Source organism: Mus musculus, chromosome 7, assembly GCF_000001635.26.
Source record: "Mus musculus strain C57BL/6J chromosome 7, GRCm38.p6 C57BL/6J".
Taxonomy (NCBI): Eukaryota; Metazoa; Chordata; class Mammalia; order Rodentia; family Muridae; genus Mus; species Mus musculus.
The window spans coordinates 109,636,495-109,650,706 of record NC_000073.6 but is presented as its reverse complement, the minus strand read 5'-3'; the positions used below and the strand labels follow the sequence as shown (position 1 = coordinate 109,650,706).

Sequence of the window (14,212 nt, the reverse complement as noted above, 5' to 3'; positions counted from 1 at the left end):
ATCATTTCTAGACAGTTTTCATCGATTAAACTTTTAATTATAGATTTGAGGCCGCTTGTCCAAAAACATCTTTTGTCTGTGGGGCAGTTCACAGAACCTCATTCCTTTTCTTGTTTGTCATCCTGTGCATTATTTCTTTAATCTGTTTTTTTTTTTCATTGAAAATCCATTTCTGTAGCCATAATGTTCCTGACTACCTCATTTGTAGCATCTGCTCATTGATTGACTATGGATCTAATGTTTCTACCATTTCCATAGTCTGTTTCACCTCCTTAAGACTTGGTAGTCAGCCATTCTGTGAATTGATAGTATTTATCACTTTTGGGGTGGGGGTGGGGGTGAGGAAGGCACTCTGTTTTAGAGATTAACATGGCACTTCACTTCTACAATAAACGTGTTTTGTTTTTCTCTAACTGCTTAGATCTTTTTGGCATTTATTCATTCTTCTAATTTTACCATTTGATCCTCCTTTCATAGTTGAAGACTTTTATTTGTACTGTATTGAGATACTTTATCAGGCTCACTATATTTAGACACATACTTATTTTTATTTTAGATGTGTGAGTGTTTTGCTTTCATGTGTGTAAGTAGAGTCAATGCCCAATGCCCCTGGAGGCCAGAAGAAAGTGCTAGATCTCTTGGAACTGAAGTTGTGGAGAGTTGTAAGCTGCCACGTCCTCTGTCAGAGCAAATGCTCTTAGCAGCTAACTGAAAAGCAGCTCTCCAGCCACTCAGGCTCAGTATAAAGGGTTAAGGAGTTATGGTGCTCTTATTTCCAATGGTAGAGCTCTTCCCCGACCCCTGGAAAGACAGGGTCTTGTGTTGCCCAGGGTTGTCCTCAAATTTGGTATATATTTTAGGCTGGCCTTGAACTCCTAATATTTCTGCTGGCATTACAGGCAGGAGCCACCATTGCCTCATGATGGTGAATTTAATTAGTCAACTTCTAATTGCAATAAATATTCTCCCTATTTGGAGAAATAGCTGTGTAAGGGAAATAAAATCCTGAATCATATTTTGTTTTTGTTAAGGTTAGCAGGGGGGCTGGAGCTGGTGAGGTGATTCAACAAGTAAGAATGCTAGCTATGTAACCATGAGGAGCTGAGTTCAAATCTTTGGTTGGTACCTGTGTAAAAAGCTGTGTGACTATGCTAACCTATTTATTACTTCAGCATTGTGGGTGGCAGAAAAAGAACAATTTCTGGGGTTTACTGTCTGCCAGCTTAGCTCTGGGTTCAGTGAGTATGGGTCCACGGTCTGTCTTGTTGCTGGGGTGTGTGAATGCTGCTCTGACAGACACAATGGGAGTCACAAGGCTATAAATGTACCACTGCTGGGAAGCTCAAGGAGTCAGAACAGAGGGAGGGGCCTGTGGGCCAGTGATGAGCCAGGGGAGGGCTAACTCTGGCTTAGCTCATGGGTGAGTGTCCGTGTCCAGAGGGCAGAGGGACCTTCTGTGGGAAACTTAGGCAGTGTGGCTCTGTGTGATGAAGATTTCTTGACAGTCCTTACTTGTCCAAAATGTTTATTGGTAGTGAAAATAAATGCATACGACTTACTCAGGGTGGACCAGAGATTAAATACCTTTTGCAGGAAGGAATGTCCAGGAAGAGAAGCTTATTGTCTAAACCCTCGGGCGGGGCCCATCTAGATACCTCGTTATCACAGAGAACTCTGTGCTCCGAGCTACGTGACTAGTGGTCAGGATCTGCATGTGGGGTGTTGCGGTCATGTGCTCCAGGACACGAACTGCTGTCAGGAGTAGATGAAATGCCTGTCATTCTCAGATGTGAGAACTTACAGGGATTTCAGAATCCACTCAACCTTCCCAGTTTCTGTGACATGGTTCTACATGCCCCAAGTGAAAGACCCTGTTTCAAAGGAACAAGGAGGGGGGGAATGATAGAGCAGAACACATAGCATCCTCCTCTGGCTTCCACATGTAAACAAGGGTGCAATCCCCCGTGTACACATATACCTGTACCCCCACACTCCCACATACATATGCACGTACAAACTAGTACATGTACACATATACTCACACGCACTCTCATACATACCCAAACAAGGCCATTCGTACATGTGTGTGCGTGCATACATGTGCACACATACCCACACTCAATTAGCATGAAAAAAAAAGCCCTCCCACAATGACTTCTAGGTTGCTGCTTGCCTCTAAGGGCCACAGTACTGGCTTTCTCTCTGCAGAGTTGCCTGGCTCAGGCTGCATAAAACCTTCATGTAGAACAACATTCAGGAAATTGTTGGCAATCTAAAGAGTGCTTACCAAAAGTGAAACTCCAAGCACTGTGAAGGGCACAGAGACTTGGGTGTGAACCCTAAAGTATGTAAGAGAGGTGAGCATTTAGGAGGAGATAGCACTCCACTAGAGTTCCACTAGAACTGCAAGCTCTTGGGCATCCTGCACAGTAAGTGTATTAAGACTAACTCTGTGTGACAGGGAGACGTGGAGGACATAGACCCTGCCTCAGTGCCTATAGTAAGAGCTATAGATGAAAAGGAAGTGGGTAGATTCATGCGGCATACAGAAGAGCTCATGCTGTATATACAATGGAGACAATTATGAGGCTATAGAAGAATTGGCTGGGAATGTAATGGTGGAGGAAGGCTGATGTAAAAGTGGAGTACAAGGGTACTGATCTTAGCCTTTGGAGGTCACTTTTTGGAAGACTGACAAAATTTGACATGGTGAGAGAAAGGAAAAGGTGAAGGACATCCTGAGACACAAAGTGGGAAATATTTATAAGCAGACATTTGTTACCATATGTAGATTCCGCTTCACTTTCAACAGTGATGACTGTGAGTCTCAAGGAGTGGTGCTCTAGAGCCCAGGGGCCCATCAGTCTGCTGTTGTTTGGGGGATCCAAGAACACTGCCTAGTGCTTGTCTCCATCCAAGGAGAGGCATGGCCTCCATGACAGCCCCTTGTGGAGCCCTCTCCACCAACCTCACTGACCAGAATCAGTAACTTCAGTCACACATACTGTGCTCAATTCTGAGCCTTTGGTCCTTGGACTCGCCAGCTCAGCTTGGGAACTACCCAGCCCTCATTTCTCTAGATGCAGGCTTCTAGGTTAGAAATCCATAAATGTTAATGTTGGCCCTTGCAGTACACTTTGGGTCTGTTGTCCATATGTCCTATGATATTTCTTGGTCTTTGGTCCTCTGTTGGCCGTGACCTCCTGTGCTGGAGTCTAGAAACCCTCTCATTTGGGGGCAAGGAGTGGGGCATGGTTTATGATGGGTGGTGTATTAATATTAGGTATAGTAAGAATCAAGGCTGGAAATACAAAATGTGGGTTATAATTTTGGAGGGAATTGATTTTGTTCTCAAGGAGAACCATAGTATTTTTTGTTTGGGGATGCCAGATATATTTTTAATATTTAATATGATTTTTGTTGAAGCATTTAAGTTGTTTTCATTCTCTCTGCTAAGATATTAAAATAATTAACCATGTTTAAACAAGTCAGTATTTTTAGCTTTTTAAATGCTGCTACTTTGGTGGGAGAAGTTATTTGGTCCTAAGAGAGAGGAAAAATAACCATGCCTCGGAGAGATGGAAAGAGCAGGAGAGATAGCTGGACAGTTAAGAGCACTTGATGCTCTTCCAGAGGACTCAACTTTCGTTCTTAGCACCCAAGTCAGACAGTTCACAACCAGCTCCAGGGGATTGGATGCCACCATTCCCCCACCCCCATGTGACAAGCGTATACACACAGGCACACACATACACTACATAATAACAAATGTTTAAAAGAAGAGAGATTGGGAAACTTGTATAAAATAGACAGACTACTGGTCTTCAAACTGGAGAAATTTTCTGAGATCCTTGATTTCCTGTGTCTTCTTTCAGAAGTCAGTCAGTCTGTCTGAGAACGCAGCTGGATCCACGTGCTTCCCCCCCCCCTCCCCCGTCACTCTCCTCCTGCTTTATGAGAGGAAGAAGTCATAGCTGTTTCCTATCTTGTGTCACTGTTTGCCTAGTGTGTGAAAGCCTTTGGGTTAATAAGCAAAGGCACAGTCAGAAACAGTGACTGGGTAAAATTCCCCTTCCTCCTTCCCCTCCCTCTCCTCCTTTCCTTTCTTTTCTTGATACAGGAACAAATATGGCTGGCTGGCCTGAAACTCAGAGATCTGCCTGCCTGTGCCTCTGCTTCTGCCTTTCAAGTCGTAAGAGTAAAGATGTGTACCATTATAAGTGATTTATAATTCATGCTTTTAACAAAAATTTGAGTTGTCAGTTTGAAGATAATAAAAAATAGCCTGTGATGTTCAACCATGTGTGGTTTTGTGTAACTTTGAGTATAATGACAGATATTGGTAATAACAAATATTCTATTATTACTGTTTAGTCGCCTAGGTAAACAGGATTTCTTAGCACTTGTACCTAACTATGAAATATAATGAACTTCAAATAAAAATTTACCTTTTTTGCTTAGTAGTATCAAGTTATAATGTAATTTTATGTTTTTTACCAGCTGCATGTTAATAAAGGAAAAGAAAATTTAATCCAGAAGAAATAATAAAATAATATTTAACCTATACAGCTTATGTTAAAGAATTTAAAACTCTAGGCACATATAATATATAGATATTATGTATAAATTATGCATTGTAGTTTTATGGGTTGATCAATAAAAGATTTTGAAGCATAAGGATTAGGATATAATTCTGAAGAAGTAACAAAAAATACAAACTTAGGGGAAGAAGGGAGTGATAAAATGTATGTGTTTTTACTTATTTATATTTTGAGTGTTTGTCTTCATGTATCTTTGTGTCCCATTTGTATGTCTTGTGCCATAGAGGTCAAACTGGAGCTGAGGTTCCAGATGGTTGTGAGCCACCATGTAGGGGCTGAATCCTAGTTCTCTGAAGGAGTAGCAAATATTCTTAAATGTGGAGCCTTCTTTCCAGCCCCCAAATTTGTTTTTTAGATGGATGATGTGGTATTCGGATTCTGTTGGGCCATTTGAATTCACTTAAAAGAGTAGTGCTGTGGTTTATTTCAGACGGTTTATGTTTATAAATGTAATATCCTGTTCTAGTCTTTATTCTATTTTTATGTATAGTTATGTAAAGTGGGGCTGGGGGCGGTACATGTGCTACAGCTCATGCTGATTCACCCTTCTACCTTTACGTGGATTCTGGGGAAGGGGCTCTGGGAATTGAACTTGGGTCACCGGGTTTACGTGACAAATCTCTTGGTTGTTGAGCCATCTCACTGTCTCCCTTATTTTCTTCCCTCCCTCCCTCCCTCCCTCCCTCCCTCCCTCCCTCCCTCCCTCCCTCCCTCCCTCCCTTCCTTCCCTCCTTCCTCTCTTTTCTCTTTTCTTCTTTCTTTTTTCTTCCTCTTCCTTATCCTCCTTTTCCTCCTTTTGTTGCTGCTGGGGATTGAACCCAGTGCCTTACATGTACTAAGCATCCACTTTACCACCGAACTCAAAATTAGATCCTCAGCCCAGAAATCTACACTTGATCTTAGCCAAAAGGCCGAGAAGCCATTCAGCCCAGAAATCTAACATCTGCAATATATATAATACCAGAAAGTACATCTCTACTTCTGTTTATGATGCAGAAGTTTAAATACTAACAAATGTATATGTGTATATATGGGACTATATTGCAAATTTACATATATGTGTCTACACCGATGTGAATATATATGTATATATGGAGGATACTGTGTTTTGTTAAATCTTTTCGGGTACATGATAAACATTTACAATGGAGTGTGATACAGGTGCTCAGAGGAAAGCAAAACCTCTCCAGAATCAGGGACAGTCAACAAAGGAGATGCTGTGGGAAATGAATTCTGAGGGGTAGTCAGGGTAATCAGAGTCATCTAAGCAAAGTAGGGGTGGGAAGGAATTCCTGAGAGGGGGCCATATCTGAAAAAGGCCTGGAGGTCAAAACAGGCAGGACACTTAGTAGGTAGTGGCATGGCAGGACCCTGCATGACTTGTAAAGATGCTGGAGGTCTGGAAGGAGCTCGTGCCAAGGACTGTGCGTGAGAAAGTGTTAGCAGCCCATTGAGGGTGTTTCCTTCCCAGGGGCTGTTTTCCATATTAATATTCCTTTGGGCATTATTACAAATGCAGAGATTCTTGTTTACATTTAGCTAAAGGAGGAAAATGAGACTAGTGAGTGAATCTGTTCCTTTGCAGAGCTGTACCTAGCAGTTATGGTTGATCTGAGCTTAGTGTTATAGGGCAAAGGAATTCTCTCTGGTGACATGGTTGTCATTAAAGAAAAGTGGTTATAATTTTGAAATCAAATTTTACTCTGTGCCAGTAAAGGACTTTAAAATTATTATTATTATCATAAATGTTATGTGTATGAGTGTTTTGCCTGCATGTATGTCTGTTTGTCGTGCACATGCAGTGCTCATGGAGGCCAGAAGAGGATGTTGGTTCCCACTGACTCATCTCTCTAGCCCCTAGTAAAGGACTTTTTATTTCAGTTTGCATATTTATCTACATGAGAAGCCTTAACAGAATTATAAAACTGGAATCAAATTTTACTCAGTGTATTTGTAAAACAATTCCAGTCGTAAGTTCTTGGAGATCCTAGAACAGGTAGGCTATGTAGTTGAACTGCCCTGGCCTGTCTGTGACACTCAGTTTCCCTGTTATGTTGCAGAAGTGTTATAAGGTAAGGTGTTTGTGACCCAGAGACAATGGACGGCACTTTGCTCTATGCATTTGAACACTTGCTCAGTAGCGTGATGAGCCTGAACAGTGCTTGCGTAGAGCACATTGAACCAAACCCAGGAGGAAGCCTCCAGCGAGCTGATTCAGTACCACACAAGAGCACGGGGCAGTTAGATGAGCACCTTTTCCATACTGTCACACTTTCCAGGGTGACACTGTCAGCCTTGCCCTTAGAGAACCCCGAGCCACCTAACACTGTTCCAGCTTGCAAGGGGGAAGTGCTGAATTTTACCACTAAGTAGATGTGAGGAGGAACACAAAAGGAACTGAGAGCAGCCATAGAGATGTGATCAGCATGGTGAAGAACATTGTACCACTTTGATTTGTTGTGGGAAAATGTATTTAAGAGCTTTTGTGTATATATGTGTGTGTGTGTGTGTGTGTGTGTGTGTGTGTGTGTGCGCGCGCGCGCGCGCGCGCGCGTGCATGCCTGGCCCTTCCCCCCAGCACTATTTTCAAAAGAGTCTCCAAAAATACTACTGTTGACTCTCAAGTAAGTATTGAGTCAGCACAGAAGTGCTACTGTGTGCGCTGTAGTATACTGCCTTTTAAAAATATTTATTTATTTTAGAAGAGGTCTATGTACCCAAGGCTGATCTTGAACTTCTGATCTTTCTGTTCCACTTCCCAATGTTGGGATTATAGGCGTGCACCACAACAGTTGGTTGATGCAGTCCTGGGCTTCAAACCTCTAGGGCTTTGTGTATTCTTCTATCTAGACAAACATTTGAAATGCTGAGCAGTAGCCCCGGCTTTGCCTGCCTACCTACTTCTCTTCCTTTCCTTTTGATCTGGAATTAGAACATTGGTTCATTTGATTCCCAAGCCCTTCCACCTGTGATCCCTCCTCCTACCAACATTATGTGCAGTAGGTTGGGAACTCATGCTGTTAGGTTGTATTAGTTACCTTCCGTTCACTGTGCCCAGAACACCTTCTAGTTTCTAAGGTCTTGGCTCAGCACAATGGGAGAGTGGGACAGAGACTCAGGTTTGGTGGCAGGAACAAAGTGGTTGAGTCTGTTGACATCCCAACAGAGAAGTAAGCAGAGAGAGTGTGACAACCAGAGGCCTGATATGACCTTTAAGGCCCCCACCCCCAGTGACCTACTGCTATGTAGGCCTCACCTCTTAAAGGTTCCACAGCCTCTCAAAATCCAGGGGAGGAACAACCATTTCAAACAAGAGCCAATGGGGATATTTTAAAATCAAGAGGGAACAGTAGCAACTGGGCTAAGAAGCAGCAGCCGTTCACTTTCTGGAGCCATTGAGAAGAAAAAAATGCTGGCTAAAAGAGGAATGGAGGAGGGGGATGCCAGGAGCTTTTGAGGGTGTTTTTGGAGAAGAAATATGATAGTGTGGAAAAAGTGGGTCCTGAATTTAACTGCCGCCAGTTCTCCCAGGGGGACTGGTGGCACACTGAGGGTTTGAGATGTCACAGAACACAACTTTTGTTTGCTTGTTTCTTATTCTCAGACCAAATACATCTCCTAGGTTTTAAGTTTTTCTAAAAATAAGGAGATTTTGGCCTCAAATATGTTATCTTTGCCTCATATAAAATTTTTAGTTGCATAGACTTTTTATCAGTTCTTTTCTCTTGGTTAGAACTTTTTGTGCTCTCTTTAATAATTCTTCCTCAAAAACAATTCTGCTAAATCTTCTTCTAGACCCTCTCTGTGTTCATAGCACTTTATTCATAAATCTGGAGCCCACTATTTAAATCTCTGCCACCTTTCAAAAACCATGACTCAGCATGTCCTCAGATTAGCATCACATTTTTTTCTTGTCTAGTCACCCATCTGCCCGTGTCTGCAGTGGTCTTTCTCCCATTTCCTTGTGTGCTCTGCCTACTCTCCCACAGTCTTCCAGTCTTCTTACTGTCAGAGGTCACAGAAGAAATATTTGGTTAGTCTCTGCCAAACATTCTAGCTGTGCTGTTTCCCTTAAAATGACTTTCAGATAAATTGTTTTGCTTCTTGGTCTCTGTGCTCTAGGCAGATGTTATCCCATAACAGAGGTGTTGTGGTCGGTTGGGAGGACTGATGGACCGTGTTTGGAGAATTAGATTCTGATCTCTGCTGCACTACTGATTTGTGGTTTGATCTTGTACTGGGCACTTTTTTGTGCTTAAATTTTCTTTTGTCAAAAGTGACCTTATTTCATGATACAGATGAGACTTGATGGCTGTGCAAACCCAGAGAGTAAGCCTGGGCACCGAGGAGTGAGGACACAGAAACAGAACCATTGCTGCAAGTGCAGCTCTTCCTTAGAACCAGAAAGTAACTTGAATGACCTATGCGACAACAAAGCTGGTCTGGGCAGTCATCGTGAGAAAGTGGAATAAAACGCTGGACACTCTCTGACAAACCCCCCCTGGGGTTGCCCTGGGGCGTGCATCTGTTTGCTGTTACCTTGGGATGGGAGAAGATTGTCCTTCTGCGAATCCAGTTCCAGATTGCCTCTTCCCACCTTTCACCTCCTTCACAGACTCAACCTGGAGCTTCACCTGGCTTTGATTTTTCCCATCCTGTGGATACTGGTCCTTGGAAGTTGGAGTTTCAGGAAACCTTAAAATGTTTAATAACAAGCCCGATGTTTTTTGATGGCTCCTTCTGTGCTGTACATGGCTCTGTTCCAAATCTTAGGCTTCGGATGAGGCAAGGAAAGGCAGAATGTTTGGGGATCCTGTTACCAAGAGCTATGAAATAAGAGTAGACGAAAGAGCTGCGAGATGCTCTGACGGTCACCGTGCTTTAGCTTCTGCACACACAAACCCCAGCTCCCCTTCTCCATATGTTGACAGACGCAGAAGCCTGCTGCTTCTCCGTCTTGTTCCCTTTGAAATGCATTGAGATTTAGTCAGGTCTTGCCTCAGTTCCTTTCCCTGTAAAGATTTACCTCAGTTTCCATCTCTGTAGAATGAGCTGGACCTCGGAGGTCTTTTCTACCCAGTCTTCTTTGTAAGTTGTAAATGGCGTAAGGGACAGCAGTCTCTATGTGGTTAGTGATGAGGCTGAGGCCCTCATCACTCAGCGGCTCCTGCTAGAAAAAGCCCGGGAACTCCAGGATAGTTCTGGAAAGAAGAGCTACTGAGCTCTGTATACTTTCAAGCAGGCCCTCTCTGATATTCCACAATCTTTATTATCTCTTTTCCCTAGGACAGTTACCACCGTGTTCATCAGACTATATTCATATACAGTTGTATTCTATAAACCCTGATTCGATACTGATGCTATCTCACCAATGAGGGTGCCTTCTGGTCTGCTGGAATTGTTAGGACTAGGTGACATTGACCCTATTCTTTAAGGAGTGGGCACTGTTATCTAGGCAGCCCTAGGAAACTAGGAAGTGAATGCTAATGTGGGTTCTGTGTTCATTGTGGACACTAACAACATCTGGCTGAAATAATGGTTTGATTTGGGGCTTGGTAAGAGACTGTGAGCTTATTTGCTCCCATTCCATTTTGACCTTAAGTTGTTCTAAGCTTGATGACCCAACTGGTAATTGCCAAGTAACACCAGATGTTCCCTGTGGCTACCTGTTCCTGTTGTGGCTACCTGTGAACCTGCTAATTTATTTTTCTGACAGCTTTTGTTTGTTTGTTTGTAGTATGTGTGTATTGCATGTATGTATGTATGGATGGATGGATGGATATTTATGTACCTGGTGCCTTCAGAGGTCAGATTCCCCAGGACTGGAATTCCTCAGACAGTTGTGAATCATCATGTAGGTGCTAGGAATTGAACCCTGGTCCTTTGGAAGAGCACTCAGTGCTCTGAGCCATAAAGCCACCTCTCCAGCTTCTGTTTATCTTGCCTTTAGTCCTGCTCTTATCTTTGATTTCTCATCTACTTATTTTGATAGTTAACTCAGGAAAGACCTTCCTTCTCTATTCCTCTTTGGTTACCAATATGATTAATTATTATAATCCTGGCCTATAAGCTTTATTTTGGGAACACTTCTGAAAAGAAAGACATTTGGGGATGGACAATGTGGTGCCCTAAAGAAAAAGAAATTATGTCATTTGCTGGAAAATGGATTCAGTTAGAGATTGTCATATTAAGTGAAATAAAGCCAAACTTAGAAATGCTGCACGTTTTCTCTCATTTGTGCATCCTGTGTATTTTTATAGACACACAAGACTCATGTATAAATATAACATGAAAGTAGAAAAGCTGCTATGGGAAGAAAGGAGGAAGCAGGAGGGGATTAAAGAAGGGGAAGAATGGGGAAGGTAGGGTGAATATGGTCAAATGTATGGTATACTGGAAAGAAATGGACCCCACGAGACCAAAGCTGTGTATAGTGAATATATGTGTGCATCTGTATATCCATATGAAGGAATTACAGGTAAGCTGCACTCATGAAATCTCAAAACAGCACAGTGACACCATCAGTTGACATAGGGGAAACCTCATAAGACCCTATCCCTAGATGAAGGCAATTAATGGCTGCCGAGGAGAGAATGAGCCTTGTTCAGTGACAAGCCCCTGATAAGTTATGCAGTCCCAAGTGATCGGCCCTAAACAGTTACATACAAGCAACACTAGTGGACTCTGAGAGCTGTATCTTTATGAGAGTGAATGGCAGTTAAAGAAGAGGAGGTCATGGATGGGAGGAGTGCTGGGGAGACAGGAGGAGTTGGAGTGGGGATAAGAAGGGATGGAAATGGTATAAATATAGTTCTCTTGTGTGAAATTCTCACAATATTAAATTAAAAAGAAACTTAAAATTAGATGGCATGGGGCAGGAAATATGATTTGGCAGATAAGGACAAATACTGAGTTTTTGGATCACTGGAGTTTTGTTCTCAGAACCTATGTTGGATGGCTGTAGCTCCAGGGGATCCAATGCCTCTGATCTCTGAGGGCACCTACACTGATGGGCACATACATACCCAGGACAACCAGGTCTACACAGAGAAACACTGCCTCGAAAAACAAACAAACAAAACAAATTTTTTTTTTAGATGATAACCTCGTGTGCGCTAGTGCGTGCCTTTAATCCCAGCACTTGGGAGGAAGAGGCAGAGGCAAGTAGAACTCTGTGAGTTTGGGGCTAGTCTGGTCTACAGAATGAGTTCCAGGACAGCCAGGACTATGTAAAGAGATCCTGTCTCAAAAGCCATTTTTTTTAGATGGTGTATTGCCCTGGAAAATACCTTTGAAAATATCTGAAAGGGTCCTTTTTTTTTTTTTAATTAAAAATCTTCAAGTCTCATGCTGGCCTCTAATTTGGTATGTAGCTGACCTTGAACTTCTGATCCTCTGCCCTCCATCTTCTGAATGCTAGGATTATAGGCATGTACCACCATGCTTGGCTCTGCTTTTTTTAATTTGCTGACATCCATATACAGGGGATGTACAGATTTGCTAAGCTTCTGTGTATCTTTCTAAATTTAGAATTTGTGCTGCAGTAACAAACACACTGCTCTATCTTTTAATTAACCTCTTCTTCCTGAACTATCACACAAGCTGTAAATATTTATGTAATTGTATATCTTTTTGCTAGTATTTTCAGAGAGGTTTTATTTCTTTACCACATGTAAGTCAAATTTCAGTCATGTTTTTTAGTAATGAGTTTATCTGTGCATCCATTTGTCATGTCTAATGTGTATGTTGTCATTTTATAAAATCGATTGACTGACACTTGACTCTACTTCTGTTGGTCAGTGAGGAAGAAAAGTACTTTCAAAGGATTCTGAGAGCAAGATAAGGAGAGCGTGACCTTTCTGTGAGCCGGTCTCTCTCTTCCTTCTCTCCCTGTGTGTCTTGTTAGGACAAGCTATAGCTGAAAGCTCCCCTTTGGAAGTTGTGATCTGACTATGGTAGGGTCACGTTCTTCAGACATGCTTGGTGGAGAGAGTGAGCTTCTCCCCTCCTATTTCTGACTAGGAGATGAGCAGTGCCTGCATGCAGGGCTCACAGTCTGAAGCTGTGTACATTGCTTACTCAAGCTGCCTACTGAGGCAAACTGGAGATGACCTGGTTCCCTGTGTGTAACCTGCAGCATCTCCTTGTGGAGTGAAGATTCAGGAAAAGAGAACTACTTTTGAATAAGACTCCAAATTTACTGGGCTCCAGGTGACCAAAATTTCCCTGTTAGGATGAGGAAAGTTTGTCCAGATGTTTCTGCCTGGGGATTGGCCTGTGTCCTATCTGTTGTTCCAGAGAAATACAACTCAGCTGATTTTATCTCTCCTCGTCCTTCTTTTTGCAGGGCCCAGAATGTTCTTTTTGAATTCCTTTGTTGCTTTGTCTGTTTGAGGAAGAGCAGCATGTATTTTGGGCTAGAGTTATGAGTAAACTATGTGGCCGGAGTCCAGGGTGAAACTAATACCTTTTCTCCGTCACAAGTCCTTCAGTCAAAAGGCTCCACTGGCTACAGGCAGTCAGGGCTGAAGTAGGCAGCTGCAGATCTTTATTGTGCAATTTTGAGGTGAGGGTGGATAAAATCCCAGGACCCAGGAGGCAGACATGTGTCGGCTAGAGAGATGACATCAGCTAGTTTGCCGGGGCTCAGAAGGGAGATTCCAGGTGCTTAGCCACTTTCCTGCTTGTAGGGTGTCTGGAGCCACCACTAATTCTGTCAGCAGTCAAGGCCCTGGAGAAAGCTCTGTCTATTTCTTGCCTCCTGTTGTCTCCATGGGACCTGAAATGGAAACTTTGGTGGTGAGTACAAACCTTTGAGGCCTGGACAGACTAGTGTGATCTTGAATGCTTCTTGTGGTGATAATAAGACTTGCTTAAGGTTTGCAAGCCTTGTGAATGTGTCTTATATGAAGTATAAAGGGGTAGTTTGGAAGGGGAAGTGTTGTCTGGAGTCCCAATAAGGAACTGCCTTTTCCTAGGAAAGGAGAGCTTAGATTTGATTTGTTTTTTTTTTTTTTAATTTAATTCTCTCTTTCTCTGTATGTGTGTGTGTCTTGGGGCTAGGATGTGGGGCACCTGTGTGCACATGTGTGTGTGGAGGCTGGAAGTTGGCATTTGGTATCTTCCTCAGTCATTTTCCACCTAATTTTTTGAGACAAGGTCTCTCATGGATCCTAGAGTGCACTGATTTGGCTAGACCAACTAGTGAGCTCCCTGTCTCTGACTCCCAGCTCTGGGAGAAAGACACACTCTGCTTTTTTACACGGGTGCTGGGATCTGAACTTGGGTGTTCAGGCTGGAATAGCAAGTACTTTACCAACTAAGCCACCTTCCCAGCCTTGGTTTGAATCATCTCTAAATTAATATTATTCAGTGGCTTAATATAGATATTTAGCACAGAAGAAGACGTATTTAATGACTTCCTTTCTGTGATGTTCACCTGTCCCCTTGCTTATCTTCCAGCATACCCTCTTAGAGCCGTATGCCGGGTGATAAATTGAAAAGGCATGTCTGCAGGATGATTACTCAGCCTGCCTGTGTGCAGGCTTCTAGGAACTGGAGTGGAGATTCTGGGAAGCCTACAGCTTGTAGTAGAACTGCAAGAAGTATTA

The 14,212-nt window shown here is 42.8% G+C and overlaps 1 protein-coding gene across 15 annotated transcripts in view; it reads left to right on the top strand.

Moving 5' to 3' along the window:
* Positions 1–14,212, top strand: part of Denn2b (DENN domain containing 2B) — a 179,808-nt gene that overhangs the window by 53,012 nt on the left and 112,584 nt on the right. The window contains exon 1 of one of the 15 annotated variants that reach the window (XM_030243086.1): positions 13,093–13,400. The exons of the other annotated variants lie outside the window; for them this stretch is intronic. The gene's annotated coding sequence lies outside the window, so the exon portion shown is untranslated. Of the gene's footprint in view, positions 1–13,092; positions 13,401–14,212 lie in introns of those variants that run through there. 15 annotated transcript variants of the gene reach the window in all.